General features: G+C 37.6%; 1 pseudogene; it reads left to right on the top strand.

Moving 5' to 3' along the window:
- The first annotated feature begins 1,141 nt into the window (after window positions 1-1,141).
- On the top strand, window positions 1,142-6,142 carry LOC137003413 (GTPase IMAP family member 7-like; annotated as a pseudogene).
- Window positions 6,143-6,828: the final 686 nt, after the last annotated feature.

Genomic DNA, 6,828 nt, shown 5'->3' with positions numbered 1-6,828 from the left:
TTGACGTGCTGCTCCTCATGAACTGTTGCCATTTAAATGCATGGAGCATTTCAAACTCCATCTGTGCATCACTGTTTCCAACTGCTTTCAATGAAAAGTAGCTAAAACTTGTCACTTAGACAATGTCATACTGGCGAATCTATTTAAAGATGAATAAAAACAGCAGGCGAGTATCAGAATCTACATAAGGTTTTTGCAATAAGTTACTTGATTTGTCGCTAGCCGATTTCTTTTGAAAAATGTCTCAAGGGGCAGGGAAGTGACTAAATCTAGCAACAAAATCGCTAAATTGTCAACAATGCTCTGCATATGTTATGGGTTTGTGTTGCTTATAACGTCCATCTGGGAATGCAACGTGCACCATTTCAACAGATTTGTAACAAATAATTTATAAACCTACAGCGACACAGGAAAATATGTCAATATGTTTCTAGATATACAAACTGTTCATTGCAATTTCAAAATAAAGGTTTAAAGGTGGGGCAATGACTATGATTGAAAGTGAACTACTCATTCAAATGACTATGGCTGGGACAATAATATCAATGCATCATTATTCCAATTGCATTGCATATTGATTCTGAGCTTAGTTTTTAACAGCAGATGGCACTCTAGGCTATTTTTTTAATCGCATGCTCAAATGCTCATATAGAAGAGCGCCTGTGCGTTCGGCTGAGTCTGTCATGTATTTGCACCTCAGATTTTGCTTTTATGATGTGAGATTAATGTAGACAGCCCACTGCAAAACACACTTATAATTCACTTCAACCCTTTTGAACTTTATGAATTATTTTACAGAAAGTTCAAGTGTAAGTTCAAGTGTAAGTGTGTGTAAGGAATTGGAAGCAAGCAGAGAACGGCTGTTTCTAAAGCACGCAGTGCCATCTGCTGTTGAAAAACAGAGCTCAGAACCGATTTGAGAATGATTTGCAAAACATACAGAAAATCTCAGAATCAATCCAGAATCATTTCATGATTCACAATGCATTGTATTGTCCCAGCCCTAATCTCCGGGGCCGGTTGGTAGTCCTTTCAAAAGCATTTCCTATATTTACTGAATGAAATACCTGTGAGATATTAGATAAATGTGTGTTCATTTTTGTCTTACAGCACTTTTAGAGGGTTAAGCCACATCTTGAAAATGGCAGAAATGATTGGTCTGAATTTGGTGTTACTTGGAAAAATAGGAGCCGGGAAGAGTGCATCAGGAAACACAATCCTAGGACGAAAAGCTTTTAAATCAAAAGGAAAGTTTCACTTCAGTCACACAAGGTCTGGCTGTTGAATCTGGGACTGTCTGTGGACAACAGGTCACGGTTTATGACACACCAGGATTATTTAACACAAAGCTTAGTGAAGAAGAGGTTCTGCAGATATATGCAAATGTTCTTCAGAGATGTGAATCTGGTCCCTGTGTGTTTCTGCTGGTCATCAAAGCTGACAGATTCACTGAAAAAGAGAGAAAAACTGTGGAGAAGATTGAGGAGCTGCTGGGAGAAAACCGCTTGAAGAAAACCTGGATTCTCTTCACTGGAAGAGACGAACTGGAGGAAGAAAACACGTCAATTGATGAATTCGTCAATGAGACTGAACCATTGAAGAGGCTGGTTCAGAAATAAGATCACAGATACCATGTGTTCAACAACAAGAAGAAAGGACCTAATGGACAAGTTCCAGAGCTGCTTTCAAAAATAGATGCAATAGGTGAGTGAGTCGTCATTATACAAAATATTATATAATTATGCTCTCTTAATTATCAATATTTTGGGGTAAAAATATTGTAATAATTATTTTGTTCTTTCTCCCTTTTTAACACTGGGTCACATGGTATCAATTTAGACCACTCTGCTGCCACCACCTTTGTTTAATCCGGTCAGGTCCAGGATAGTCAGGAGTCTGAACAACCACAACACTGATATTAACAATAAAGTCTTTTTTTATTAACACATTAATTAATTAAAACTTTGGCTTTAGGCCGAGACACATTAAACAGCAGTATAAAACCCAAATACACACTGCAAAACCCCAATTGTTCACTTCAATTCATAAGATACCAGTTATCAGTGCCAATATCACTCCAATTCAACACACGTGTTCTATAAAACAACCAATATGAATGTCACACGTGCACTGCTGCGATCTTACTCTGTCAGGCATCAATAAACATGCTTTTACCCTCCCCTTCCCACATAAACAAACCCACCCAAAAACACAAGAAAAATATTACATACAACAATAAAACCACACTTCCCTCATCCGGTGGCCATCGAGACCCCCAGGATTCAAAATGAAAATCAGGCCTCCTCTCTTAATTCCATCTGCTCCTTAAATCAAGTCTGTCCATTTTCTTTGCTCCAGGTGATTCACATCAATCAATCAGCATACCACTCATCTTTGCTCGAAACTTTGTCACAATATTCACTCAATAGATTCACTCACTAGGACTGAGTGAGTAAAGTGAAGTGTCAAACATGGTATTCAATTTGTTTCTTTTGTTTTTTGTTTTTCTACAGAAAAAGGAGCAAAACCGAAGAAGACTCTAGTCAAGGGAGGAACTAAAATGCATTCCTGTCTCCAGATTAACTGTGCAGGAGCTGCCGAGGTGGAAGATATTTGGTGAAGGGTTAAAATACTCCATCAAAAATATTTTAATGATTTGCATTATCTTGCATTTATATAGTTGGGTAATTATATTAAATATAATTTGCAGGCATCAGAAAGCCAATATCAATATGTGCAGCATTGAAATCGCTTTTGAATGTGTGCTCGCTTTTCACTTTTGCTTTCGCTTATGAATTTGAATAATACCACAGCAAGCCCAACAAAGCCCCTTCTGGGGATCTATAGAATGAGTTGTTCATTTTAATGACTTGATTGTAGTTCAGGGCTGGCAATTGTAATGCAGCTAGTTTGATCTCTGCAGTTCACAATTGTGTTCTTGAATAACGAATAGGTGAATTTAGCGCTACATGATATATTGTTTTAGAATCAATATCATATTTATATTTAATATCATATTTATATTTAATATTATATTTAATTAATACAGTGAAGACTATGCCATGTTATTTTACATTTGAATATTACATTTCTATACCTGAATAGTGTTAGACTTGGCTGAAAAACATGAAGCACTGCTTATATCATGTATATCTTTGTTCTACTGTATATCTGTACTTTTGTTTATTATTTTGCTTATTCACTGCCCAACAAAATCACCCCTTCCTGAATGCTTAATTCTTTCCAATAAGAGTTATTCAAATCATCTGGGGCCGTATTCACAAAACATTTTATCTTACCACTAAGAGTTCTCCTAAATAGCAGTAAAAGTTCTTAGCTAAGAGTTTTCTCTTAAAACCTATTCACAAAGCTGCTGAGACAAACTTTTACTAAGGAATAGACTGAAGTCTTAAGCTAAGAGTAAGGGCGGGGTTGACCTCGTTGCTATGGAGTAAACACACATGATTGGCTGATGAGTCAGTGATTTAATCATAGAAATATTGTAGAACGAGGTCTCATGTTTCCATATTAAAATAAAGGTTTTAAAATACAAATGTTGCCCTATTCAAATAAATATTTTTTTTTATAAAAATGTTGCCATAGTCAAAATAAAATGTTGACATATTGTTGACATAAAGGTTTTAAAATCTAGGCTGCAGTTAATTGTCCACCTCTTGGGTGTCTGCATCTCAACAGAATGCAGAATTCAAGCGACAAATTATGTTTTATTAACAAAGTTTATAAAAACGGTCTAAATAATCAGCTCGAGAGGAGGAATATATACACAGACTCGACAGTTTTCTGCATCACTCCGCCACTCTCTCTCGGCTGGGGATACGGGGAGAAATTTGGGCTAAGAGCTCAGAGCCCTCGATCCACTAGGACAGCACACCAAATACACTTATATTTTTTTATTCTATTCAATCATTTTTAAGTGTGAACTCATGAAAACCATTGCCACAGGTAATCAGACAATATTTATTTATTTATTAAAGTTTTTTTTGGCATCTCATCGTAGATTCAAATCTATAGATCAAATTGTATTGCATTTATGAAGAAAAAGTTCAGCACCTAAGGCTCTATCGCTATTGCCTCAATGGTGTAGGCTACAGTGTCTTTGGGTGGATTAGGACTGTTTGTGATTTGGTCTTGGTGATTTAGGAGTCCTCTTGACTACTCCTAACGTTTCACAGACTTAGGAGCTAGTTTTAGCGCTAAAATGCTTTGTGAAATACAAAAAATGTAGGACTCCTAAAATTAGGACTGACCTAATTTTATTTTTAAGAGTTTCTCCTAAATCGGCAAGTTAGGAGCTACTTTTAGCCTTAAGATGTTTTGTGAATACGGCCCCTGGTGAAATTGTGTTCAAATCTCAATATATCGCAGAAAAACAGTATCGCAATGTCATCTCTTTCCAATATTGTGCAGTCCTAGGTTTTAGTCTTATATCTGCTTTCTCTATTGTATATCATCAGCTGAAGAGAGGCTGACCAGAATGCTTGAGACTGATGAGCTAGAAGCCTCCAGATGGATTGTTCTTCTGGGTAAAAGTGGAGTTGGGAAGAGTGCATCTGGAAACACAATACTGGGACAGAAAAAGTTCAGATCTATGATGAGTATGAATTCAGTAACCCGTGAATGTTCAGAAGCTCACGCCACTGTTTCAGGCAGATCTGTGTCTGTAGTTGATACTCCTGGATTCATTCACACACACATGAAACATGAAGAGTTAGTGATGGAGATAGCCAGAAGTGTTTATATATCCAGTCCTGGACCTCATGCTTTTCTCATTGTGATTAATCTGAGTATAAGATTCACTGAACATGAGCAGCAGATCACAGAACAGATTAAAACACTGTTTGGTCAGGAGGTGTTAAATTACTCAATCATTCTCTTCACTCATGGAGATCTGCTAGAAGAGATCGTAGAGGAACTGATTGAGGAGAACAGTGCATTAAGAGATCTAGTTGATCAGTGTGGATACAGATTTCACATCTTCAACAATAAAGATCAGAATAACAGAGAGCAGGTGAATGATCTACTGCAGAAGATTGACACAATGATAGAGTGGAATTACAGAGAGCAAGTATTTGATCTATGGCAGAAGATTGACACAATGATAGATGAGAATAACATAGAGCAGGTGAATGATCTATGGCAGAAGATTGATACAATAGAGCAGAATGGAGGAGGACACTACAGTACTGAGATGTACGAAGATGCTCAGAGATTCAGACAAGAGGAAGAAGAGAGAAAACAACAAGAGGAGAAACAAAGACAAGAGGAGATTGAGAGAGTGAGAAAAGAGACAGAGGAGAGAATCAGAGCAGAATTTAAAGGTCCGCCAACATTTTTACTAGAAAGACTTAAGTCAATGAGAAAGAGAGAGGAAGATAGGAAACAACGAAAGGAGGAACAACAGGAGATGTTTGAGAGATTCTTTTGCCACCTGGGTTCACCAAGGAGACATAAGGCAATGCTTATGGAAATGGAAATGGAAACATGTATGGAAATGCAGAGAAAACGGCGAGAGGAGAAACAAAGACAAGAGGAGATTGAGAGAGTGATAAAGGAAACGGAGGAGAAAATCAGAGCAGAGTTTGAAGGTCCACTGAGATTTTTACTAGAAAGGTTTAAGTCAATGAGACTGAGAGAGGAAGAAGAGAGAAAACAAATGGAGAAACAAAGACAAGAGGAGATTGAGAGAGTGAGAAAAGAGGCAGAGGACAAAATCAGAGCAGAGTGTGAAGGTCTACCAAGATTTTTACTAAGAAGATTTGAGCCATGGAGACTGAGAGAGGAAGTGGAGAAAACACAACGAGATGAGAAACAAAGACATGATGATATTGAGAGAGTGAGAAAGGAGACCGAGGAGAAAATCAGAGCAGAGTATGAAGGTCTACCAAGATTTTTACAAGAAAGACTTAAAGCAATGAGACTGAGAGAGGAAGAAAGGATACAAAAAGAGGTGGAACGACAGGAGGTGTTTGAGAGAGTCTTTGACCACCTGTGTTTACCAAAAATGCGTGTGGAAATGCAGAGAAAACAACAAGAGGAGAAACAAAGACAAGAGGAGATTGAAAGAGTGATAAAGGAGGCAGAGGAGAAAATCAGAGCAGAATTTGAAGTTCCACCAAGATGATTATGAAACACACTTAAATCAACGAGTCAGAAAGATCAAGAGAAAAAGCTACAAGAGGAAAAACAAAGACATTTCATGGACCATCAGTATTTCTACTAGAGAAAGAGAATCAAGAGTATAGAATGTAAGTAACTAGAAGCAAGATTGAGAAGTGACATAAGAAAATTTAATATGGAATGTGTCTTTAGTTGATACTCTTGGATTCTTTGACACACTAATGAAACCTGATGAAGCAAGAAGTGTTTATTTATCCAGTCCTGGACCTCATGCTTTTCTCAGTATGACAATCAAAATGACATTTTGAAACGTATTTTTTAAAATTCTTCATGCCTTATAATAGCTTGAATGTAACTCAACACCCTTGCTTTATTTAGTATATGGCTGTTTCTCAATATGAGTTTTTCAGCCGTCTTGCGTCCTTGTGTTCTTGCTCTACGTCATCATCAACCGTCAAAGTTCAGTTACACAGTGCGTTCCAAACGGGATATATCGCCCTCTGAAGGGCACTTCAGAGTGAAAATAATCATGGCCGCCATATTAAAGGGTCGTTCCAAACCGAAGTGCTCAAAACTGGTCACTTCAAAGGGCCCTTCGGAATGAAGGATTTTGAAGGGTACAACTGATGGACACTTCGGGCCCCCATGATCCTTTGCACAGGGAAGTTGTTTGACATCACAGAATGGGTA

The sequence above is a fragment of the Chanodichthys erythropterus genome, chromosome 3, assembly GCF_024489055.1.
Source record: "Chanodichthys erythropterus isolate Z2021 chromosome 3, ASM2448905v1, whole genome shotgun sequence".
In the NCBI taxonomy this organism is placed as follows: domain Eukaryota; kingdom Metazoa; phylum Chordata; class Actinopteri; order Cypriniformes; family Xenocyprididae; genus Chanodichthys; species Chanodichthys erythropterus.
The sequence above is the reverse complement of the archived record's forward strand: the minus strand, read 5'-3'. Positions and strand labels throughout refer to the sequence as shown.